Raw genomic sequence first — 27,328 nt, forward strand, 5'->3', positions numbered from 1 at the left:
CAGAGTTCACCGAAATCAAATACTATTTGCAAGTTGTGTCTGTGGTTTGTTTTTGCCTGCAGGCGCCAGATGAAGTTGAGTCTGACAGTTTTGGTACAAAGTGTCAACAATGAACAAGAAAAATCTTTAAGCCAATATCGTCTTTACGGCGATTGACAACTTACATGATGTTATTTGAATTGTCGCTGACGTGCCACCAGCCCGGTAGTCCAAAACACATGAATCACACACGGAGAAGTATGTGCGAGTACTTTTTCACAGAGGTCTGGTTGCAGGTTGGCGGAGGAAATTTTTTTTTTTTTTACTTTGCTCCACTGCCACAAGCCGAGCTCTCATCAATCACAGGCTTGTTAAGGCCAAGAAATGAGATACCCAGAATCCACTGGCACCCGCCGCATGTATCATGATCTTCACAAGCTTTTAGTTAAACAGACGAGAAAAAGAGAGGGAAATGTAACTTACCTAAATATTCCCAAACATAACTTCGGCGGCGTACCCACACGCTTAAAGATATTCAAATTGCCAAATATTCATGATAAATTTTCCCAAACTTCATTCAGAGTTTTCATACGCTTGTCATCTTCCATAAGTAACTCTGGGAAAATGCGACTTATTTTGAGTTATGGCCTGCTTCTCGGAGAGTACATGTTTTATCTCACAAGATGAACAGACAATCTGTCAATCCATATACATGACATTTACTCTCCGTTCCTGCTTATTCTCTTCGTGGCTCCGCACCTGCCCCTTTGATCATCCTGTTGTACGTAAACAACAGTCCCAGTGAGGGGTCACGGGAGGTGCACACTAATTAGCTGCACCTTCATCTTCCACCAAATGCACCAACTCGAACACATCCATTTAATCCTGGAATGAATATTTCCCTTTTTCACCAGTGTGTCTCAGATGATGAGAAGTTTGAATATGCATGAAAACTAAAATGAAACAAACACATCTATAAACTTGTTCATGCTAAAGAGAAAAACAAGCGTTGCAGGGTGCTTGTCGCCACACTGATGAGTGATCCAGAGTGTTTCTGCAAGTGAACAGCGTGACAAATGATTCTCCATGAATATTCATTGTGTGTGCTTCAATGGGTATCTTATTTAATGCATTTATTTACTGTATGGACTCCACAGTGTGCCAGCCAGCTTCCCCTTTGATTTGCAAACCACTTTAATGTATTGTATAGAGGTGTGTGAGCGTTAAGTGTTTGCTGAAAAATCACCATCTTTCAGAAAGATGGATTTTGTTGTTTTGCCAGAGTTTAAATGAAATACAACCCTTGTTGTTTATCAATGCCGCACCATCAGAAGATTGAGACGGGTTTTAATTTTGAAATGCTGTTCAACCTTCAAGGTAAGTGTGACGTCTGCCCTGTCTTCTTAGTGTGCATATAAATGGCTACAGATACTTCATATTTCTTTAATAATGTTGCACCTTGAGATTTGCGTTTAAGGTTATTGTGATATTATTATTTGTCCAAATATCTGTGGCCATTTCATATGATAAGTGCAAAGAAATCGTGATGGACTGATGCTTAGTGCTTAAAAAAATGCCTTTTCTATTTGGCAGCTGCATCACGTGAAACTCTATACGACATCTTTTTAAAAGTAAAGTGAGGCTTGTTTGTGTTGCTAGAAGCTGATTTTGTCTTCTTTACACTGTGAACACATTTTAACACGATGATCACGCTCACCTCGCCGTCATTATATGATTTAAGATGTAGCTCTCAGATTTCTTTCTGCCTCTCATTTTCTTATATTAGCCTCGTGCACGGACACACACATGCACACACACACAGATATTGATATAAAAGGAAGAATCTGTAATTTCTTAGATTGGATTATGTCTAAATTACAGTCTATGGGCCCTTTTCGACAAAGTTGTTCTCTGCAAATTAGATTATATCCCCTCTCTTCTTTGTCTTCAGCGCTGTGTGTTTAAGATGTTATTGCCATGACAGGAAGCAATATCTGGTGCGGTCTACTGTGTCGTTATGTTCATACTGGAGACAATATGGCCCATAGAGTCTGTAAAAAGTGTTTCAAGCCAATGTCCTGAATTCATTTGGTCACATGAATCTGAAGCAGGGAGTTCATGTATACATTGTTGAAAAGCTTGAATTGCACAGGGAAAGTCGGCTTTTTGTAGCTTTTAGAAGACATTTACTGTCAGGAATCACTGGGTACATAGTACAAAGTCATTTCTGTTACTGTTCTCATTGACAGTATGGGCTTTCCTGACACTCATCACTTCATATTTTTTGACATTGAATGAAAAAAAGGTTACAATATGCAGCTATGCAAATGTCGTTTTGAAGCCTTGACTTCGGCAATTTCACCATCTTGGATTACGGCCGTCGCCATGTTGTTTTTTCCGCAACCAATGAACGGAAGTCACCATACACTGTATTCGGCTCTGGCAGCATCGACCGATCAATCACAGTAAGCCCCGCCCTAAAGCATCCCCTGCTTTATGGGCTATTTGACTCTAAATGAAGCCATCATTTACTAAATGAACATCATGCTGTATTGAAGAAGACTTGAAACTAGAGATTGAGACCATAAACTCATGTTTACAATGTTTACTGAGGTAATGAATTAAGTGGGAAGTGGCGACATTCTGCAGCAAGTAGCAACCTTCTTGAAGCTTCTGTTGGCTTCTTCTTCCATCAGTCTCCATACTCAGCACAGTTGTATTCAACATTGTTTTAGTGGCTCGCCACTTGCTTCCATTTTTATTTTCAACCGTTATTGGAAGTGTTAGCAGACTTCATTGCATGGCTTTTCACCTGTACACGTCTCATGAGGACAGAAAAATCGATGAAGTTGTTCCCTCCATCTTGAGCAGCTCTGCTCTAGAACGTCTTATCTGGTGTACAGTACATGAGATTAGCGTTTCAGTGTAATGGAAATAGTTTACTTAACAGTACAAAACAACGTATGGTGCTGTCCTGTGAAGGAAAACCAGCTATTGTGCTTTTTCTCAGCAGATTTTTTGGAAATGGCACAATGTTGCTAACAACTATGGCCATGTAGATAACATGCAGGCAAGTTCGTGCACAAGTGCATCTCACACACATTGCACTGCTGCAACGCTACTTCCTCATCTGCTGGAACATCCGGAGAAGCACAAAATGACGGTGAATCACAACTTTAAAAACCTGTGTAGGTGCGAGAGCATCACGTCTCAGATTGCTCTCTTCCGTTCCAAAGAAAGGATCAAGGTGAAAAAGTTTCATACTTCTTATTGTTTTTCTCTCCCCACGAGGCAGAATTACGCCTCAGTTTGAAAGATCCCATTCGTCGCGGGAGGAACAAGAAATGTAACAGGAAACATTTTCTGCTCCAAAGTAGGAGGCCACAGGGGGTTGTGTTTACACCTCTGTAGCACTTCCACAAAGGTTCAAATGATCTGGAAAATGAGGAAATAAACACTTTACTGATTTAGCTTCTGAGATATAACATATGCTCGTCCGTGTGATATTGTCAAGTGTTTTGAGTGTGCGTCATAAAGCAAGATGGCTAAGCTGCACCACCCTTAGAGCTTCCACAAAACCTTTGCATTTTTAAACAAGCATTTTTTTTTAGCGTTCCCTTTCTCTCTCTCTTTGATTGTGACGTTTCCTTGATTCAGACCAAATGTATGCTTCACTGTTTGGTTCGCCACCACCGACTCTGCAGCAGCTGGGGGGAATTACTGCTCGGAAACAATAAAATATCCCCGTCTTCTGAAAATATGTCAGGAATGCTTTTTATTTAATGCGTCTCAGTCTTTTTTTGTTCGACTCAAACCTCACACTCTGTCGTTTTGTTTCACCGAGATTATGTCACGGCCGAGCTCACGATGCAGAACATAAGACGGCGGTTAAAAAAGTTGCTATCCAAGGGAAATTCACTTTCTTTCTTTTTAAAGGGTAAGTGGAAGAAACAAACATGACCCCAAATACAAAATTTCAAAATTTCATTTTGAAATATTATTCATTTTGGACATTGATTTCTTTAAAAAAAAAAGAAAGAAAGTTTTTAACACGATTAAGTACATTAGAGAGAGAATGACAAAGTATATCTCCTGTTTAGGACATTATCATTACTGTTAGATCTTTCCTGAATATTTTTAAGTCCAGTTTCCAGTTTGTTTTAGGAATAAACAGAAGAATAAAAAGCTCAATAAGTTAAACAGGAATGTTTGGGCTACCATCTCAGTCACCTTCCCACATCCATTTTTATCTCAGAAGGTATCCGTGAAGAAGAAAAGACTTAATTTATCTAAAAACATTTTTGGAGAGAAGTATTCTTGGATAAGTGACATTAAGAGGCACTTTAACTTCTCACAGTTAAAAGCGGTATGAAGAAGAAATATCTCAACTCATCTTTTGTCTCTGATGTTCACCGTTTAGGCTCAGTATGTTTTTGACACTGAATATCACTAAAAAATAAATTTAATAAGTTTCATGTCTCAAGTCACATATCTTTAAATCACCCATCATATTGTTGGCAGTAAATCAATAATAACTAAACAATAACAATAATGTGACAGAGTATTTGTAGTCGAGCGTCCCTCGGCGCGCTGAGCTGAAGACTGTCCGTCATCTCTTGTGCAGCGTCTGCCTCGGCGAACATCTCTGCTTATAAATTACCTGCAGACAGCTTAATCCCGTAAACCGATGTTCTGGGTCACGTAGCACACAGACACGGCCATCAACTGGAGTGTCCTAATCCACCATGTGGAGTCATGGAAAAGAGGGATAGGGGGCGAAGGGGGCAAAGACCTTAGATAAGACAGAGAGGGCTCTTAGCGTGGTGAGTGCACTTTAATGACTCTCAAAGTCTTTTGTATTCTCTCTTGGCCTATGTGTGTCTCTTTGCTTGATCTTTCTTACAGTGTTTTCACGTGTAACGCACACTTAATTCGCACCAACTGATTCCTCCAAAGTCTGCAAGCTATGTTTAAATTGATATACGTTGTCTCTATAAACTATTATTACTCATTCATTAAAACTAGCTGTCACCGTTTTACAGTATTTTCTTTTCTTTGACATTTTATGCTTTGACAAGAATCTCAACTCAAGGGTCCACTTACTGGCATTAACCTGAGCTTGTGACAGCACCACATGGTCTTTATCATCAGATGGCTTAAGTCAGTTGTCACAAAGATTGATCTCATTGATCTCATGTCGGCACCGGGGCTATTTTTAGTTGAAGCACTTTTAGGAGTCGTCGTGTCTCAAAAGCATAAAAGTTCATTCGTGAGTTAGAACTATGTTCAATAAAGTTCTTTATGGAAAGTCTTAATCTACAAAGTAACTAATACAGTGTGTTTTAGTGTTGGCCAACTGCTATTGTAGTGGAGGGAAAAATACATTTCCATCTGAAACATGGTGAAGTAGCAGTATAAAGTAGTATGACATGTACTTTCACAAGACACTACGTTACTTTCCACCACTGTCGAGCTTCTCCTCATTTTTCTCTTTGCGTGTCTTCACCTATGTTTGCAATGCCAAGAGCGAATTCACATCTGTGTGAATTGAACTTTGCGCCCATAGTATAATCAATCCACTATGAGTCTGGTCACACCTATATTGTTTTGCAATACATTTACCAGCTCAGACTATTTTCCTTTCAATATAGCGCTTAAAATAGATATTTTGTTTGTGCACAGCTTTATGTTCATGACTTGTCTGACATCAAATAGAGCAATAAAGCTAAAGTTTCTCTCTTTTACATCAGTTGATGTCTCTCATCTGGTCTCACTTCTTCTCATTTCATCCTGTCTTACACACACACACACACACACGCACACACAGATACACACACACACACACACACACACACACACACTTGCTACTTTTTCCTCTGCCGCTCTCTTTGAGTCTGTGAGGCTTTAAACTTGTGAAGAGGGGGCGATAGTGGAAGAATGATGGGGAGAGACGGGCCCGTTTGAAGCATCACAGCGGAAATCCAGTGTCCTCACTCGGCTGTGTGAAGCATATGGAGAGCACATGGCTGGATACTCGCTCTCTCTCTCCTTATTCCTCTTTCTGTCTCTATCTCTCGTGCTTTTGGGTTTGAGGGCTCCGCTCTGATGATGGTCCAAAACAATCTTCCTCTTCACTCCGGACATTTGTTATGAGGATTAGTTGTTTCCTTCTGCAGCGTTGGCCCATCAAAGACGTCCTAAAATGGTCCCGACTATTTTTAGGCTGTGATTCCCTTTTTGTCCTCAGGCAGAGCGGATGTACGGTAGCAAGCCGCTCGTCCAAAATCCTGACTGGTGGTTTTGATGTGAAAGGCTGGAGAGTAAATCTGAATGAAAAAGGGAAAGATAAAAGAGCTGGCAGAGAAAACACTGGTGCAGCCTCAAAGAGGTTTAGTTACAGAATTATTTTTTAGTTAGAAAGTGACAGTAATGGATTGCTGAGAAGCTCATGTTTGATTTTGGACTTTAAATGGATAGTTCTGGTGTTCAGAAGTGGGGTTGTCCTACACTAGATGGAGCACAGCTGTGCATGAGGGCAGCAGCAAAACATATGTTCGACACCTTAATGAAAGTCTCACCGACACAAATCCATATCAAAGCCACGAGCCACGTTGACAAAAGCATACGTTGCACTTTCAGTTCAGTTTCCAGTTGGTGAATATTGTTAATATGAGCCTTAGTTGTTCTGTTCTCATTGTATCAAGAATTCAACCCGTTCAATAAAACATTGTGGTTTGGGTAAAAATAGGAATGTTTGATTATGTAACTTCAATTATGTAGTTTTTGATGTTGAAACATTGGTCTCCAAGGTGAAAGTCTTGTGTTTGTTTGACCCGTCCATCCACCTCGTCCTCCACAAATGGACTTTGTCGCTCTTTATCTTACGCCACCTGACTTGTGGAGCAGTTGCTCTGAGCGTCTCATTGGGTTGCGGACGCTGTCGGGTACACATCGACATAAATAGTCAAGAGCCGGTTGCAACCAAGAGAGATGTTTGTGTTGGAAACATCATCATTAGGCGGCCTGGGAATGAGACCGAGCTACAACTCGTCTTACAGTGACAGACACCGGCTTTCAATCTTAATGAGTGCTATTGCAAATATCAAACTCTGTGACACTCGTCCTACCACTGGTTCAGAAATGTTTGCTGAATTTAAAATACCCATACGCAAACATATTACATGTGGTGATAGTTTTGAGTTATTAGGAGACAATTACAGTTGTCTTGTTTCTCCGAAAGGAGAACTCTGCTATCGACCAGCCAAGAATCCTTCTGACTTGCACATCATTGCACGGCTGCATGAAGTGCCAACTGTAAACTACAATTACATCGCATTCCAGGTCAGTTTGTGGTAGTCCAACACATTTATATTGCTTAAATTAAAGTCCTCAGTCTTTAGACTACTGGGAGAAATTCGCCCAAATGGACCTCTGGGCTGCTGGCGGTTTCAGAGCTATTTCAATTATTCAACATCTCAGCATTGTTTGTGGGTCTGTGGCTTCAGTTTTCCGGGAGTTGACACTCCAACACAACATTCTGATGAAAAATAACAGCCCACATCACCAGGAAGAGATGTCATCGTATATTTGTCAAGTGAGGAATGTTTTACGTGACTTAATTACAGTGTACATTATCTAATTGTTGCTATTCCAAAATGGTGTGATGAGCGACTTGCTCGAACTCAAGTAGTCATCTTTAAAGGAAACTCTTGCGCCGTGTCATGGGAAACACCCCAAGCAAATGGGGTGCAATGAGAAATGCTAAATGTAAAAATGTCATATGAAAATTAAGCATTCTCTTATAAATGTGCTAAATCCAGTTTCATTGTGTTGACATGTCAGAGTCAAACCTTTAGGATATAGATAGGGATGTAACTGGAGATTGTTGTGTATGTAAGTGGGACTGAAGTGGAGATCAGAATTATTTATTTGAGGAAAATCTATCACTACATAAAAAACATTGTTTTTACCCGCGGTGTCTTACCATCAGCCTGAAGCTTCGATTACATTTTCTTTAAAACCGAAGGTTAAATTATTTTCCACCATACAAGTGCAGTGTTATTGCTGGGCAGCCCTCAGAGATGTGGTTTCATACATGAAGGCGTGGCAGACATGATTGATATTTTTTTTGATACGACTTGGAAGCCCTCACATGATAACTAGCTGGAATTTTATAATGGTAATTATACAGTTTGTGGATTTGCTAGCATATTTACGGCTGAGGTGGACCATACTTCCAGGATTTGTGACGCCAGTGTCAAGAAATATTTGATCTTATATTAAAAAACAAAAACAAAATCCTATAAATTCTACTTAGAAGCTTGTGTGTTGTATTCTATCATTTAAAAAAATCCTGGACTGATGAAACCAGTTGATTTTCCGTCCTATGCACCGCTAAGACATGAATTGCTAAGCGGGGAATAAGCTTGCTCAGCCGCCCTTTCCCTTATAAATATAGGTTAGGAAATGTTTCTGTGCCATATTTTAAATTCATATAGATGAGATCCACAGTAAACTCTCTCTTCCTCCAGATGCTATTGAGAGATCCTCAATCCCGAATGACCTGACCTACTTTAACACTCAACTGTTGGAAGATGAAATGATTTATCAACAATTTCCTATCACTCAAAGATTTCCAATGAGATCTCTTTTTTTTAAATCCAAAATTGTATTAGTCAAAATTAATTTACGCGCGAGTCCCAATATATCCTTGTGACAAAGTATGCTATTCTTCAGCTACTCATAAAACATTTCTACTCTGTAAGGTCTAGCCCACTTCAGCAGCCTAACTGGCCTGAAAATATGCTCTTTTATCCACTTCTTCTGGAGACGTTAGTACCTTGAACATCAGACTTTACTGAGTTCAACCGCTCTGCTCGGATCCCTCTGAATGTAGTGAAAAGCATCAGGCGTTAGGAATGCAATGAGATCCAGGGGCAGGGATTACTGACCTTGCACCCTCCTATCTTTGGTCATAGTCCTCATTTACTGAAGCAGCCTAAATCCCCATCACCTTTGAGGCGAGCAAAAGGTCTGGACAGAGTTTTCTGGAATGTCCTTTCATCCGCTGCAGTTGCTCAAAGTTGCTGGACAATAAATAATATATTTTTTGTGTGTATTTGTGTTGAGTATTTGTCAATTTGATCTAAAAGAAATCTGTGGAACTAGAGGCAAGTAAAAGGCAAATGGGTTGGGACAAAATTTGGTTCAGACATTCACATTCGCCTCATTTTAAACAGGAAAAATGTTGGTGATCCTCTGACTCTTCTCGTGCCACCATCAAGTCAAAAGTAACATTTGTCCAATCGGCTGACATATAAAGTTAAACGTTAGGTAATCATCAAAATAAAGGTCACATAAGCGGGAGTACACGACGATGCTGTGAAGGAAAAAATACCCATTGTCTAATGGAGGAAACTAGAGGTGCATAAATGCTGACTCATCTTCGGGTTTTAGTACTCTGCACCGCTCCAGAGAAACTAACTCCCATCACATTATGTACTTTGTGTTTATTACTTAATAGCAATAGCATATTAACACAAGAAGCCACTGGCATGGCTGTAGATCGTTAAGTCTTCTTGATGTATGCATTCACTTATATTAGGATGCCACTATGTGTGCCTTGCTTATGGGACCTTTGGCTACAGCTGACCGGTGTGTGTATGTGTGTGTGTGTGTGTGGGGGGGGGCTTTTCTTTGATTTCCTGATCCTCATTTTGCAACAATTACTTGGAGTTCCTCAACAAGATGTGTTAAGGGCTCTGCTGCGTCTGTGAAACTGCTTCGCTGCCTCTTTCCATTTCTCCCCACAATCACTGACAGTCGTACAATATCCAATTATCTGCAGTACAACACCACCGGCCTGCCAGTTGTACATTAGATCTCAGTTTCTGGAAATGAGTCCTGATATCATGCTGGCAGTGGCTCTGTCTCCTCCACAGCTGCTCCGCTGCCAGTAGGAGATGAAAGCAGGCCGAATGAGAGATGTAAAGACATTCAGTAGTCCTGCTTTTGTAGTCTCAGTGAGCTGCAGTTCCCTTGTACTTGTGTAATGTTCCTTTGTTTGAAGTTAAATATTAACACAATATTAAGCTTTTATTGGTACAAGAGTACAATTAAGCACTACAATCATGTTTAAAAATCGCTTCCTCATCAAGGATTTTGCCTCAGCAGACGTAATTAACTGCAGGTGTTTTTATTCACCTCAGGAGTTCAGTTTGTTTTAGTATTGTGTCTTCTCCTGACTAACCATTACACTTCTGAATTACTGTTCCTTTGTATGAGAATTATTGAAATGGTTTTGGCATTTTTCAAGTGTTTTACTTTTATTATGATGAACAACAAACAATAAATACTGTCAAATAGCATGAAGGTGAATAACACGATTACAAAAAACAACAAGTTTAGGATTCAGAAAGACCCATTTCTTTTTTTTGTGCATGATTAAAATGATTAAAATATTTAGGCATTTAGGTCAGCTGTGTATCATACTACAATCCTACAGCAGACTGAATGAACATCATGTGTGTCTAGTTATTCAGTAGGTATTATAGCGATGTTGATACAATTTCTATAAATTGTTCAGCACTAAAAAAAACTACTACTATTGAACAGTTTCACATTACAGTTTTTGCTGCTCTTTAATCTTATTTTAATTAGTTTAAATACTTTAAACTCTACAGTACAGGCCGTAGTTTTCCCACCCCAGCCATAAGACAATCCAGAGACACTATTGTTTAGTCTTTTCTACAATCTTTGATTTTTTTTCTTGATATATTCTATTTCCTTATATTTATTTACATGCTAGCGATCTAGTATTTAATATCCAAAAAGACCATCCCAAAATATCTCTCCAAAGGGATAATATGGAATATCCAAACAATCCAGTATGGTATTCAAACCACCTTTTCAAATAACCACACCAGACACTATCATGTCTCAATCGGCTATCAGAGCCGATTCAACTCCTCCTTTGAAAAGTTCAATATAAATCCAATATGCTTCTCTGCATCAAGCTGAGTACCCGAGTGGCCTAAGTGAACTGCAGTTTTCTTGTGCTTCTGTAATTTCCTTCGTCAAGTGCTCTTAGGCAAATTTGAACCCAAGCAGCAGCATCAATGGCTGCCTCAGTGAGACGTCTCGCTGCTCATTTCCAGCTGTGGAGAGGAGGGCCGGGGAGAAAGAGGGGGCTGGAGGAGAAGAGATGAGAGTTTGGGGTTTCCTACTGTAGATCACAGGGTCAGAGCGGGGCGGTGGCTGGGAAGATATTTCATCTCAAAGTAATGTTGGATGTCGATCCACTGCTTCATCCATAATGTAACATCTTTTCCCTTTTTTTTTTGGGGCCTATTCTGCAGAAACAGACTCACTGAATCACAAAAACGCTTCTGCCGCCGCCACCGCCACCGCCGCGATGTGGGCATAAGATTCCCTGTGAAATCACTCCGGCACTGGGGAAATGTATTCTCAATTGGCGTGTAGAGGAACAGCAGCTCCCACTAACTCGTTAGACGCTCGGGTAACATATGCATTTTTAATAGAGACACAATAAGTATGCCATGTTCAATCAGGGATGAATTTATTTTGCCTAAACTTGTCGCTGCGCGGCGAGTGCAACATGTTACGTCGGGAGGTATTTCATCATGCAGCTTTTGTCATCCGGGGTGCAGAGGACATGAAGCGAGGGAACAGAAGTGCAGATATATTTGATTTTCCTCACTGGCATCTCCACATAAAAACTAAGTCCAAGAAGGATTGTCTTTGCGCCTTTTCTCGGTACCCTCGTCTGTTTCTCATTCCAATTTTCTTTCCATCTTTTGCAGCTCACATTCTCTCTCCTGGAGTGGAAAATCTGAAGTAATTGGTTTCTGAATTAAAGAAAGCAAGCAGGGATAAAAACAGGCTCTAATTCATTTGACGCTCTCTGGGAGAAACAGGGTAGCGGGGAGACTTTAGGGAATCCTGTCAAACGAGCATTCGCCCTCAATTTCCTCGGCAACAATCAGCAGCATCACTTAGGATCTAGGTGTTTCTATTAATAGAGCTCAGGGTCAGCGTCGGCATGTGGAGGCTTATTTTGATTAACCTCACGCCTCTGCAGCCGTGGCAAACTCTGTGGCTTAATGCACTTCAGAGAGCGGGTTTCAGACGAGGCGAGAGATGAATTTGCTGAAAAGGGTTTTAAGAAATACATAATTGGGTGGCTGTCAGGGGAACAGGGTGACAGAGAATCATAATTGGAGGGAGAGAGAGAGAGAGAGATTCTCAAACTACAAGAATCCAAGACATAAAAGCACGATGTGGTGCATTACCTGAATCACACCGACTCTTGACAATGAGCCATTACATCTATCCGACATGATATACCTTGGGGGCTCAGGTAGCTGCTGTCCTGCATACTTAGGGATCTAAAGCTGGAAGTCTCAGTCTGCTGAGTATGTCACTCAGTGAGGGTACAGAAAGTTTAAAGAGAACGTTAAAGTTAAACAACCTCCATCATATATGCATGGAAACGGCCTCTGCACATGTATGATTGGTGGAACAATGGAACAGATTGCGTGCAAGAATCTCCACTGAAGAGTAAAAAACTGAAAAACATGAGATTGTGGTTTGGGTTAAAATATGTGGTTTTACCCAAGTGACCAAGAAGTCCACTTTGACTTCATAGTCAGATTATAGTGCATTACTTTCCACTGGTAAAGCTACGAATGCTGGATCTTCCATCAGGTCAAACCCAAACCTCATGAGTCCCAACTTGATGTTTCAGTTTCATGTTATTCACAAGCATTACATGTTGTGTTCCTTTAAAAAAAGGCACTGCATATTATGATGTATACCAACCCCATCTCATGGGAAGTTATACAAATAGTACAACATTTACGGTATTTTCCCATGTTCAGTATCGTGAAATGGTCGCTGTTGTTTTGAGGCAACAAAACTACGGTGACAGCAGTTAAATTAAGGCAACAAAACCATGAGAAAAGCAAGAAGACAACGTAGAAGGAAAATACGTAATTAAAAATGTCACTAACGTGACACAATAAAAAAGAAAAACACTTTGGGACACTGGCACAATGTTCTTCTGGTTGCAAGTCCAGTGTTTGTCTCTCAGAAAGTCTTTACTACGTCACTGACACAGCAATTGGTGAGAATAGGATGGGAGTAAACACACAAACGTACCTGTCTGGCAAAGACATTCCTTGGAAAGATAGTGATGTTTCCTTTTCCTTCACCTCTTGATTTCAGCTCCAAAGGGCGGCTATGTATTCCTGTACTCTTAATGGATTGCATTTAGGTTTAGAATACTTTCCACGTGCCTCATCTTAGTAAAACAAATCATTTGCACACAGTAATATTGGTTACATCTCTCGCCCGTGGCCGGACTTCCTTTTTTAAGGATTACATGTTGTGTTTCTGAGCCGGCAGCTAAATCTTTTCATATGTATTTCCTAGGTGAACAGCCCTGCATGTGGGCTGGAATATTCCATGAGTTAGTTTATTTATGGCAGCAGAGGTGGAGACTCGCAGCGCATCAAAGGTTTCAGCACATTTAATGTAAAGAGATGTTGATGCAACAGCCTGTAGCAATGTTCAATCTGTGTAAATACAGAAGCCGTGTTGCGAATCTGTGTAGATACAGCAAAGTGGAAACCTGAGAGGAAATCGAATGGCTGCCATTTGCATCCAGCTGTTGATCTGGAATCGCAATGTGTTTATAATGTCTGTTAAGTAGACATGCAGTTTGCGTTATTGTCAGATTCAGAACCACAAGGAATTTGCCCTGGCGGGAGGTGCATAACATTTAACAATGAACATTTAACAATAAACAGAGTGAAAAAGTGTTAAAATATCGAGCCAGATTGTAACTGCAATGGTTGCACAATACCTTCTTAGAAAATATAATTCAAATGGAAAAACTTCAACGTTTTAAATTATGGACCCGTTTGTCTTGATTGACAGATCTCTCTCATCACTTGCAGAGGTATTCTCGGTCCTAAAACCCGCCATGCATCAACTTATGATTGACATACCAACGCATCACCAATAATGTCCTTTGAGGCATTGAGAGTCAAACATTCATCAAGGTGTGGGAGAAAACCCCCCCACTGGGAATACATATACAATCAAAGATATATTCTCCTGTAACATCCCGCCATTGGCAGGAATATGCTTGGAAGATGAAAATAAGCTACTTTAGAACACCAACCACAGGCAATATCCAGTAAACATAAACAATTGAAGCTGCAGGAGATGTGGGGCAGGTAAATGCCAACCATTCACATGTATCCTTTGCATGTAGAATACAAACATACAGGTCAGATATTTTGGGAAAGTCACATCCCCACAATATAAAATAGAACATGTTGTATATTTAACATTTGGAAAAATAGAAAAGTATAAAAATGATTTGACATTAATGCACAGCTTGTGTTTCTAGGTTACAGTTCGGTGTTTGATCCTCCGCAGGGCTCAGATCCATCGGAGTTATCAGTGATGTCACGGCGCTCTCAGTCGACGGTGATGGATGTGGTGCGGGGGTGTCGGCACACTGTAGTCCAGGAATTGCGCGTCTGTGGGGTGGGAGTGGGGATCGGTCGGAGGACTGTGTGTGTGTGTGTGTGTCTCTCTGGTATCATCATCCCGTCTCTTTACTCACAGCAGATAACCTCTGATTTTGTATGTTGGGGTTAATCCAGGGATGACGAGGGAACGCTGCTCGACGCGCTGCATCTGCAGACTCTCAGTGTGTTGGGGATTTGGCTGTCCAACAGTTACAAACACAATGAGACAACTGTCCCTTTCACTCCTGACCCCCAAAGCCTCAGCCCTCCACCCTGCCACCCAGGATCACAGCAGACTGATCAGCAAACCCCCATTCACTCAACTGCTGGATCACAACATGAAAGGGATCAATTCTTTTGACCCAGTTTTTACTGGATTGGACAGAGATCTGCTGGAGGAGTTTTCCTTTTGTTTTCAGCCCAATCACTTAGTGTGAAAAGTTGCCCTGAAAGTGTAAAGTCTTGCTTTATATTATTCTATACACTTATATATCCGATCTGCAATATTATGAGCCCTAATTGGGCAATACTTCAAAACTACGCTGTTTCCTGAAGGACATTACATTATTATAGTTAGCTGCTTCACCGAAGGGCACTTTAGTGTTAACCATTAATCTCAAAAGTCCAACTATTATTGACGTGACATTTTGAAAACATTTGGGAACTCTTCTTCCTGCGATGTGTTTTCTAGAACAAGTACAAATGAACTTCTCATTTGGTCATATTTTGTTGGGAAAAAATTAAATGTCAAGAGGAACAATCCATGTGATTCAACGAGCATGTATATATCCTTAAAATTGCTACATTTTGAGGAAAAAAGCCTGAGGGTTAGAAAATATACCAACCACAAACATGCTTCTCTTTCAGCTTTTTTTTCTAACCTTAGTAGCAACAAGACAAATAGGGTCTGACATTGAAAACGGGGAGGAAACTCAGACAGTGAAATGTAACATAGAGAGGCCAGGGAGTCCTTGGTCATTATAAAAAGGGTCCGCTCCAGAGCTCTTAAATAGAAAAATGAATGGAACAATTTCATAAGCAATCTATATAAGTAGTGCATTGAATTACTTTCATTTTGAAGATATGTATCATTTATTTCCACAGAATACACATTTCAGTTTGCTGGTTTGACGTGATCCTCCAGAAACTGAGCTCCAATCAAACTAGATCAACTAAACCTGAAACAAATCCAATCAGGATCAACTAAAAATATCCATTTTGGCAAAACACGTATCCAGCTCCCAGGTGGGCTATGTCTCCTTCAGACGGTCGGGATGGTGGATTGTAATAAATTCCCCCATCTCCTTAACATAACAGATAAGACACTATTACAACTATGATCTACTAGCCCTTGTTGACAGCAAAAAAAGAAAGAAAGAATATAAATATTTCATCCACAGCAGTAGAAATGTCTCCTAAGGTTACAAAAGAAAACAAAGTTGAAAAAAGTTGGAAAGAAACCGACTTTGAAGGCGTACCCGCAGACATTTACACAAAATCACACAAGTCAGTGCAGTGTGAGTACAGTGTGAGTCAGCGGAGTGGAGATCCCAATCTCACTCAACTGTCCCTCCCGGCTCTTTCACAGCCAAGATGGAGGCGAAGATAACAAAATCAAGGCTTTACTCAGCTCACATTGTGCCTAACTTTAGTAGACATAACGTGTCGGGTATGGAATTAATGGGCAGATCCTCTGGTTCAAAAGGAGAAGAAAAAAACAGTTTGAGGTGAGAAACAAAATGAGGCTATCAACAGACTGGTTAAGGTTTACTGGCTTGTTAAGAGGAGTGAGGAGTCTGCAATGATGGTATAAAAAAGTCAATAAAATAGTGTAAATCACGACAAGTTTTAGGCTGATGGCTCGAGAAGTAAAAGAGATGAGCTGTGGACAGACGGACGGATACATACACGCACACACCGAGCAGAGTGTATTAACATCACAACTTAGAAAAAATTAGAACAAATTTGGCATCATGTCTATGTTTGTTTAAATCTGTATTCATGTCCTTAAGAAATGCTGTCCATCATCACCTTTTAAAAAGCCCATTTGGTTAAAAGCACTTCCAAAGTAAACGTGTGACGATTGGAAATGGTTCACCGGCACTTTGTTCGTCCTTCAACCTCTTGTGTTGTCCGACACTCTCGCTCGCTATCGCCACATGACAGGCTGATTGATGGAACATGCTCTGCAGATTAGAGCTGAATTGTTTGGATACAGTTTGCTTGCGAGAGCACTTACGCAAGGCTCCACTTGTGTTTTCTTACGTGTCTGCTGACAAGTCCGGGATTGTGGCGGCGCTGCGAGGGACGGCGCGTTGGGCAAGGCCGACTGGTGCAACAACACGGCCCGTGTTATCAAAGTCAACAACGTGAGTTTAAAAGATATATTTGACACAATCAGGAGAGACTTTGCTCCAATTTGCTTGTTGAAGCTAAACAGTGTAGCTTGTTTAAATAAATAAAGTTGTCAGTGATTTATTGTAATTCTGCTGGTAGCGCTCTCAAATTCTATGGTTTCCATGTTGTAATTTACTTCTACCAAAAACAATAATGCCATTGTTCATCTGGATGTTTCTCTCTCAATTATCTGTATTGATAAGGGCGGTTATTTTGGACAACCCTTAACAAAGAAGACGTTGTTGGGCATGTGTAGCCCACTGAAACAAACTTGTTATTTTCTCTGGTTTCTGTATGTATTTCTGTGTTGTTTCATATGTAAATTAGACAGACTTTTAACGTAAAGATAACATAGAGAGCTTCTCATATTGAGAAATAAGCCACTGAACGAGACATCACTCAATTCCCCACCGCTCTCTCTCGTAAAGATGTTTCTACTCTTTTTGAGGGGATCTAGGTCAAATAGGAGCCGACTTACATGCAATTATTAGAATTCTTAAAGCATCATTATGCAGATACTGCCACTATAATACTGGAATTTTCTTTTACTGAAATGATTGGGTGAATACTTTGACCTCCGTCGGCATGTTAGCATGCTGTCAAGCTAACGTAAGAAACATCACACAAAGATTAAACGCTGGCATTTTTTCGTTAGCATGTTACATGTTCAATGTCAGGATCTTAACATGTTTATTATGTTCTTTATTTTAACTCAAGGCACGTTTGCATGCTAATATTAGCATTCAGGTAGAAGCACAGCACGGCATGCTAACAAAGTAAGACAAAGTACAGCTGAGGCAACCATACATAGGCTGTTGTACATGGTGTTGATTCAGCTCCCATTTTGGCCTTTTATGTTTACCTAGCCTCACAAACTTTACCATTTTTGGCCCCTAAATAAAAAATAATTATTGTATTCCATCTAAAAAGTTAGTTTCTTGGTGTGTAATAAGCATACATTTGTCTGAAACTGATTTGTTTGCATCGTTGTAAATAGTTTGAGGCTTTGTGACCCATCATTTCAACGTTAACAACAAGTTTTACTGTGAATGAAGGCGAACACAAAAGTAGTACCTCAGTAAAACAGAATATAATATTTCTGGAGAATTTTCATTAACCAAAATATGCAGAGTAACAACATGCTTTAATGTACATTTAAATCTGTCTCCCGTGAACATTCTGATTAGGATGTGTTTTAGAGTTCACTTAATTAGGCCATCTCCCAACACACCAGTTAAGTCAGCTATTTGGCTGTCTCTCCCTTGTTGTGCCTCATTTTCCTCCGTGCAACAGTCCGCTCTGCCAACCTGATGTGCTGCCAGAACGACTACTTATTTTCATGGCAGTGATTACATTTAAATAAACGGCGAATCCAATTTTCAGAATTTAAGAACTGATTTTGTCCAATATTTCTATGCAGCCCAGATTGGTTTCATCCTGAGCAATTTAGTCCGTTCACACTGAACGCATCTGTTGTCACTCTGCCTTTTAAGCATCCCACAGAATGTGACTCACTCGCTGAAGAGCCACAATCTGATCACTGCTGAAAGTGAATACCAACAGAAAGGGTTCGGTGAACGCTGATCTCATCTCGAGATCTGTCAGATTATTCAGGCGCTTTTTCAAAAGGGGGGGTTCCTCAGGGCAATATAGATGGTAAAGCAGGCTTGTTGATCCTTGAGAAACTCCTTATCTGTTCTTTGTTGGCTCTGCGTACATTGATCACGCCCATTGTTGTGCTTGTCCCATTGAGGCCAGAGTGAATGAGCCTGCTGCGTAACAGCTTTCTGCTTCCCTCGAAATGAAGACGTTCCCACCGAAAGAGACCTGACACAGAGAGTGAGCCGTCAGTCTGCCAGTGGACTGCACGCAGCACTTTATTTACTGCACTGCTTATATTTAGTGACGGGTTTGCTATATACCCCCAGATTAGAGAAACAGTCTTTGTATTCCAAAAGAATTTTGTGCACAAAAGAAAATGACATTAACATGTTCCCACTTGCACAGATGTTTAAGCCTTCATTTTCGAAATGAACCATAGCACAAAGAGTTCTGTTTCATTTTGTGTCTCCTTCAGGCCTGACCCCTGTCAAAGCATTTCTCTCTCCACGTATTTTTAACCATACACGTTAAGCTGTCCAGATGTATAATGTCGGGTTTTCTAAATTAGGATACTCCCTCCAAAATAAAGCCCACTAAATATGCCACAGAGAATCCTCCAGCCACACAGCTCATACTTCTTGGCTGCCCTCTACTTCATGGTAACTTAAACACAATATTTATTTTACTCTCATTTTCCTTTAATGACCATTTTTTTCCGTCCCCCATTTTTTTGTCCCGCTTTGTAATTATTGTCTTTTCATAGATTTTTTTTTTTTCTTCTTCTACTGGCCAAAGAAAAGTTGTTGGCACCATCACGTTATGGCGTGCATATATTTTTCATGAAGTGCAGTGAGGACTGTGTGTAGCATATGTATAGAAAAAGCCTTCATTTAAATGATTAACCGCGTTGTTTTAATGAATTCAGCCATCATCTGTGATATATACAGTACAGAGCTGTGGCGCAGAAGCAGCATTTGGAGATCCCACAGCTGGTTGTGGGGGATTATGATTTTTTTATTTCTACAAAATCACTTTGTCTATGTTTCTAAAAAAAAAACAACCATATTCTTCACGCACAATTGCATCCCTAAAGCCTCAAAATGCCGCCTTATCGCCTGCCTTGCATGTGCCTGTGGTTTGGGTGTGGTGACTTTAAGTGTTTGTAGCAGTGAGCTGGTTGCTACATACGTTGCATGTTAACCAGAGGAGGTGTGACTCAAGTGCCCTCTACTGGTGGAGGCGGGACCCCATATGTCTGTCTGGGCCCTGAGGTGTCTGAAGTGTAATAGTTTTTTTTTTGTTTTTTTTTGTCGAGCACTCATGCAGAGGAAGAAAGGTAACATCAGAGAAAACGATCTTTGCGTTATTGATTGTCAACATTGGCTCCGCATTCTCACTCGAACTGATTCGCAGCCTCTCTTCAGTCCTCATTTTCAACATTTATAGCCGGTCTGCCTGTGTTTCACAGATCAATGTGTGGAACCGTCAGAGGTTGGAGGAATGAGCAGGCGAAGACAATGATTAGCTCATTAGCTCCCCCGCTTACACCAAATGAGTTTCATTGGCCAGACTCCCACAAACAAGACAATATTCAAGGATTCTTTTTTTGTAAATACTGAGTCTCATGTCCCAGTTTTTGTTTAATGTTTAATTCATGAACTCAGCTTTTGGATGAATGTTGTATATTCTTCAGAAATGGATCTCAGAGTTTCTCTCCATGAAGAGCTAAATGCTGTTTTCCACAAACTGTCTCTAGTTTGAATACAATGCTGGTGAGAAAAACACTGAAATGTGCAGGATTTTTTTCTTCATTTGTGTGTTTTATTAGATCATTTCTGGGGGCGCAAATGTGAGCTATTATTTCTTCACAAAAATCCCCAAATCCTTAAGTGTAAAAAAGCAACAATGAGGACAAGTTCAAGGTACTGCAGTGGTTCAAATGGAAGTCGTGAGCTTCTGGTTACAACATGGGACGTCATAGAGTCATGGACACAGTTTGTCAAGTGGTTGAGTCTGGAGCTTCGCTCGGCAACAGCAATATTAACACTACTGTCTAGAGGCCACCGAGGCCAAACAATTTAGCAAGATCGATAAGGTGACGTAATGCAGGAAATATAAAGGCGTAATGGCAGAGGAAAAAGATGAGGCCGTTCCTTAGACCTATTATGAAATTGCAAAGAGAAACTCGATATGATCGCAATATATTAACTTATCATCCACCAAAAGGATGAACTTCAACGGCCGCCCCGATTTCTGACGTCGTGAATTGGAGCTTTCACACAGGAGAGGGACGTTCATTTGGACTCGTGGACACGAAAACGATGACCCTGATTGGAAGGCAGGAATAGTCACAGGTAACAGGGCAAAACACAGAAAAGCAGCGATGACTCTCACTCACAACACAGCTGTTTGAGGTGGAGAGAATGCCTGATGGGAAATCAAACCTGGGTCATGAGCCGAGTTTCCGTTCACATTTTTTTTCTGTGCATTTTGAAGTATTGCAGTAGAAAAGCTGCTTGGAATCTGAAAAATGTATTAGAACTCCCTCAAATGCACGAAAAACAATTGTAGGTTCTCTTGAGTTTTTTTTTGTCGTTGTCGAAAGAGAGTTGACGAACCAAAAGGGCATCTACCCGAAAATATACTATTAATATAGTGCTGTAGTTTGTCTTTGCCTTGACATGAAAGGAACCTGTCTTGACACTTAAAACTTCCTGACAAGTCCCTTTCTGTTTTCCTCTCGTAGATGGCTTGTATGGCCTCCACTTCTTCCATTCTGTGTACTGGATTACAGTCATGCGTATCGAGTGGCAGTATTAGTCGTTGCTCCAAACCAGTTGATGAAAAATGCAACGATTATGCATTTCAAAGGTTTGCTGCAAATTCGCTCGACAATTGAGTGGAACCAGTGCTACAGTTCCTCTGCTAACCGCTGATGAATGTCAGCATCGCCTCTCATATTGACACAGTATCTGGCATTGTGAGCACCACTGCTGCATGTTTGCAGGAGACAGAAAGCGTAGAGAGGACCACTTTGTCTTTGAGAGTGCAGCTCTCGGCCGTGTGCATTAGAGAGAGGCGGATCAACTCACGGCTCCCCTTTGCTTATCTTTCCCATGATACCGCGTCTCACGCTGCGTGGGCTGGACTCGGCCCTCCTCCTGGCCCGGCCCGGCTATTCTCCTGCCTCAATAGCTCTGTTTGACTCCCCCAGCGGAGCCCCGAGTCGTCTCAGGGCTCGCAGCAGAGTCCCCATACTCTCTCTGGGACCCTCAATCCTGCACTCAGCCCCCCCCCCCCCCCACCATCAAGCCAGCGAAAACACCCAGCGCCACAGGCGGAGTGGTGGAGAAGAGGGGTCGGTCCACGCCCCTCGCTAAAGAGCTCCGAGACAAAGGCTGGAAAAAAAAAAGAAAGAAAAGAAAAGAAAACTACGCTACCGGGTTGACCCAACGCTAGCCTGTTTGTCTGACAGCCCGATTTATGGCAAAAGCTTGAGATACTGCTGGAGCCAAGCTAACAGTTTACACACACAGAGCGGTTCCCAAGGACGGGCCTCCAGACAGGGAGGCAAGGGAAAGTGTTGGAAGGGAGGGTGATGTAGAAAGGAAGGGAGGTGGAAAGATAGAGAGACGGGAGACAAAAGGGTGAAAGCAAAGGAGGCAGGGTGAGGCCACATGCAGTGAAGGGAGATGGGAAGTGACGGGAGGAGAGAGCACCGAAGACGCAGAGGTGGAGGAAAGTGATAGTTAAGAAAGGGGAAGAGACAGTAATGGAGTGAGGAAGGTCCTGGAGGATGAGATGAGAGTCCACTTCAATGCAACACGTTGAATGTACGAATGTCTGCAAAAAGTGTTGTTCACAAAGGTTGGTTTCATTGAAAAGCAGGTGATGCGACGTGAGCTGACGTTGGGGAATACCGCTGGGGAAAAGCATTAATGACAAGCTGCCACTCATGTTGTCACTCGTCTCCGCTCCAGATGTTGTGAACTTGGTTCGAGTTCGATTCTCGCTCGTCGCCCCAAATGACATTATTTAGGAAGAAGTAATGAAATGCTTGAAAGATGACATCAGAGTTACTGGCGTACACACACACACACACACACACACACACACACACGACAAGTGACATAACTTTGTTCTCTTATTTACATGTCTCTGCATGTTACCTGGACCGTATCCACTGGTTTTGTGTTCGTCTTGTTGTTCTCGTTGGTGTTATTTCTTCTGCCGCGCATGAAAGAGATCAACTGGTGTTCCCTTGAAGATACAGTATGTCTGCAGCTGATGGAAACATAAAGGATTCACATTTCATTCTGAAGAAACCGGCCTAAAGGATCATGTCGCCGCTATTGTTGGGATATAAACATGTGTCAGTTTCTTTCCATGTTCCTACTGTGACACTGAGCCTCGAGCCCATTCATTCAGACAGATGTGATTCCTTGAAACTGTCGCAAATATATAGTTTCATTTCTCCAAAGGTGCTGAATTTGAAGTAGTCGTTTGATTCTAATGATCTGGTTGTTGGGTCAAGAACCTTTTCACTATAATTCATCGCCTTAAACAGCAGGGAAATATTTGTAGGAGATAGAAATCTACTTATACTTTACTTTATGTTAAGTAAAAAGTGCATTTTGGACTGCAAATTAAGAAACATTTGATGTCCTAGTGATTATTCATGTCACAATGAGGCTCATTGATGTGTGTGTTTTTTATAGCTTTTTGAACAACAATGGAGCTCTTCAGCACAGAGGAAGAAGATAAATCAGACTTTCATGCACATGCAATACTTAATTCATTGTTGGTTTTAGTCTTTTTATGGGATTTGTTGAAAGGAAAATGTTTTTTTTATTATTATTATTATTTAGGACTTGCAAAACATTTTTTTGGAAAGATTACTAATGACGGAGTCGATTCGTGGAGATTTCTGCACAAAAGAAGATGAAACGGAGGGAGGGAGCGAGGAAGAGAGAGAGGGAGAGAGAGAGAGAGAGAGAGAGAGAGAGAGAGAGAGAGATCAATTGAATTACTGTACATTCGCGGCGGAGAGACGAGCGTCCCCGGGGAGGTTTTCTCGATGTCTTCTGAGAGAATTGTCAAATGACGTCGTTACCGGCTGTCGCCGTGGTGACAGCTCTGACATCACACACAAGTGGAGCTGTTGTTGTCTGCAGGTAGACCAGCGGCCAAGTCCAGCGCGCTGCACACACACTCACTCCAGTAACGCCTCCGTGAGACAATTTCACTTTCCATTCAGCCTCCGCGCTGCCTGAGGAATCCATTTTTCCTGTGTGAAATATTTACTCCGGGCTTTTGGTTATTTGTTATTCACTCAATATATAAGATGTCATATATTCAACTCAACCAACAATGCAAACTAGCTGACAGGGAGGAGAGAATGTATTAATCTTAAAGTTTCAAAGGAGAAAGAAATGCACAGGATTCTTTCGGGGGGGATGTAAAGACTGGGAAAACATCTCTCTCAGCACGGATAAATATTTGGATTAATCCTGGTTTTCTCATGCAAAGTGGGGCCTTAGCGATACCTTCAGTAGAGCACCGGCTCCTGGATGAGTTAAGTAAGCCCCAACAGCTTAAAGAGATCAATTGGAATCCCCCCCTCCCTTCCTCCATTTTCTCCTTCTGCCCATTCAAAGAGTAGCCAACAGCGTGAGATGGAGGCACACTCATGTGTGAAATAGACTCTTCATGAGGACGCTGGTCTTTGGCCGCCTTCGTATTGGGACCTCCGTCTTAATCCCCCTCCGGATTCTCGGAGGAGGGAAGGCGAGGACAAGGCCTTTTCTGTAGGAACAGAGGGCCAGGGGCGGGCCAGAGGGAGAGGCTGATGAGTCCATTGACAACAGTTGTGTATCTGTGGAGATTTAGGTGATGATTTCATAAGCAATGGTCCACTGAGCAGCAAAAGGCCCCCCACTCTCGGGGGGGAAAAAACACCATCAGCTCTGCAGTTTTCCTCCTCTGTGCTGATGTGTTGTGTTTGAGAAACTAACTGGTAAAGTTTTCTTTCAATGAAAACAATATACTCTACAATATATATATATATATGCACACACTACGGTGAACTACGGTGGTCTTTAGGTAATGCAATAAAGCAAAATGTCAATAGAGCCAGTGTTTTGTTTGTCTTTCTGGGCTACTGTCATCGAACGAAAACACACAATTCTTATGTTCAGGTCATTATACGCCACTGAAAAAACATTGCTCTGAATATTATTCATACTTCTGCCAATAAATTATTCTAAATACTTTACAGAAAAAAGGACCAATGGGCAGTAAGTGACTCCTCACTGTGGTGACCAAATCCACAAACACAAAGAAGTCTTCTTGAGTTATTTGAATAAGTCAGAGATCTGAAGTAAAATAATCCAATAATTTAAATTAGTATTACATGAACTTACATTTCTGCAGCAGAACTATGTTTTCCATGTATTTGATGTATTTCTAAAACCAGTGTGTGGTCCTAATCTCCAGCTCAGGAACCACTGCCCCAACATACTCGGGGTCGAAGTGATCTGTGCGTACTGTTAAATGCAGACATGTTGGCAATGACGTGCTCGCAGCTCGCTGATTGTGAGAAGCACGAGGCTCTCACAAGGGTGTGTAGCGTGTATGAAGTTAACTTAAATGTCTGAAAGGTGGCAAAATGAGCACACAAGGCAGCGTTGCAGCTTCCGGGGTGACTGCTGACTTTCCACTTTTAGTCTCGTTTGCATATAAACACACACAGACTCACACATGTACACACTAGTGAGGAATTGCATTACTATTTTTATCTGATAATGAAGAGTTTCTGGGGGTTTCCGTGCCCCACGAAGGAAACCAGACAGCTGATGAATGCATGCGGTCGTAGTAACAGATGCCTCCACCACCACAGCGTCCTCTTTAGCCCCGCAGTGTAATGAAGCCCTCTCCGACCGGCCCATCGACTCAGCTCCCGCTAAGTAATTATCCATGCACCGCAAAGTCCTCAGAGCTCAGTCCTCGCTAATGTCTCAGGATTCATTATAGTGTAAAATAGATAAAAATTCAATTATTTTCTCCTGGGTACATGCATTAGTCCGGATTGTCCTTCTTCTGTTGAGCCTATTCTCGGTGGCTGCGGTATCAACACCACATCGCAACCTGATGGCGAGTGCAGCGTTTCTGGTTAAATAGATGGAAATTAATTGAAAAAAAATAAAATAAAAAACACAGGGGGACATTTCCGCCTTCATTTTTGAATACGGGAAAAGTTCCATTGATCGCCGTGAATGTCTTTCACAGTCTGTTCTCTGTTGGGAAGTCATAACGTCAAAATAAATGTTCTGTGTCTGGTTGAGGAGATAATGATTAAGAGAGGAAAAGTACATTCATATTAATGTTCGCACCTGTCTGTCCTCCATCATAATGTTCTACTTTAAAACTGGAGCTGCAGATGTGAATTCATACCTGTAAAAAATGGGATTTTACGGTCTTTGTGACTTTGTGTCATTTGTGGTTATGCTCATTGTGTGTCGTTCCGAGAGCAGCCGAACATCTCTGTAGTTTATATTCATTCAAGTTGATCACATCTTTGCTGGATATATGTGAATGCATACGAAAAAAAAATATATACAAAAATAGTTGTGATGAGCATGTTGGAGCAACTAGCTTCAGGTTAAGTGCCTGTAACCCTCGTTCACGAGCATCCAGCAGGTGACTGTGTGGCTGTTGGTGACCTCACACCTCCCGGCAGGAGCTCCCTGTGCAACAACACCAACATTTAGAAGTCGCTAATTTGTTTCCTCGTTTATCGCTTAATTAACTTCCCGCATTTCAGCCGCAGGTCTCGCCGATCAATATAAATCACCACAGACGGGGCCCGCTAATGGGATCAGATTAAGGAACGGAATTACACCCGCTGCCGCCACCAATGATTAGAAATCACTAAGTACCCCTCTGTGCTATTAAAAGGCCATTTAAAGAGCGTATTTCTGCCTGTGACGGTGTGGTAATTACAGTCTGCCGGATACAGATGAATGGCTGCCTCCCACTCCATCCTGCTGCCCTTTTTTTTGCTTTCTGGTCTCATATTCCCTGTGCTCACGTAGAAAGCTGCAGCCGCTCACCCGTCCCGAGGTGCGTGACGATAAACTGATCATTTTACAAGTCCGACGGCGGCCGGCCGGTGTTACATGTGCTGCACGATGCGGCTCGTGTTTCTATTAGAGACCCTGAAACCTGGAGTGTGTGTTACAGATGTCTTTGGGCCTGTTTTACAGTATTGGAGCCAGAGGTAGATCTGAAAGGCGGCACAATAACGAACTAGAGCAATGTAAAGTTAAAACGGTTAGCTCAGGCACTGGATAGTAAGCTAAATTTTCCAGGTTCATGTAATTCATATGGGTTCTGTTGCTGCTCCGAGTTTTAATGTGTTTTGCCAAATGATTGAAGTCCTTGGGTGATGACAGCATGTTCACAGCTGGAAGGCAGAACTGATGTTGTTCCCCTTTTCTGCTGTACAAACAAATGAATGACTCAATCTTTTTATTGTATTTCATTATTTTATTTCTTTATTTGCATCATTGTTATTGAGATAAACTAAACTAAAGTTACTTTAATATGTGATACTTGGGTTACATTGCAAACTACATTTTAACAGGTAATTGTATTGGATAACTTTTTTAAAGTAACCCTGCCAAACCTGGTGTTTTGTGACACTTGTTGAAAAAGTCTCCTTTGGTCCAGACGAGAGACGAGAGACGAGAGTCTCCGATGGCTTTGTCTTTGGGGTATTTCCTGGAATG

This window comes from Clinocottus analis, unplaced genomic scaffold (assembly GCF_023055335.1).
Source record: "Clinocottus analis isolate CAN_PGR_092001 unplaced genomic scaffold, fCliAna1.0.p SCAF_17, whole genome shotgun sequence".
Classification (NCBI taxonomy): Eukaryota; Metazoa; Chordata; class Actinopteri; order Perciformes; family Cottidae; genus Clinocottus; species Clinocottus analis.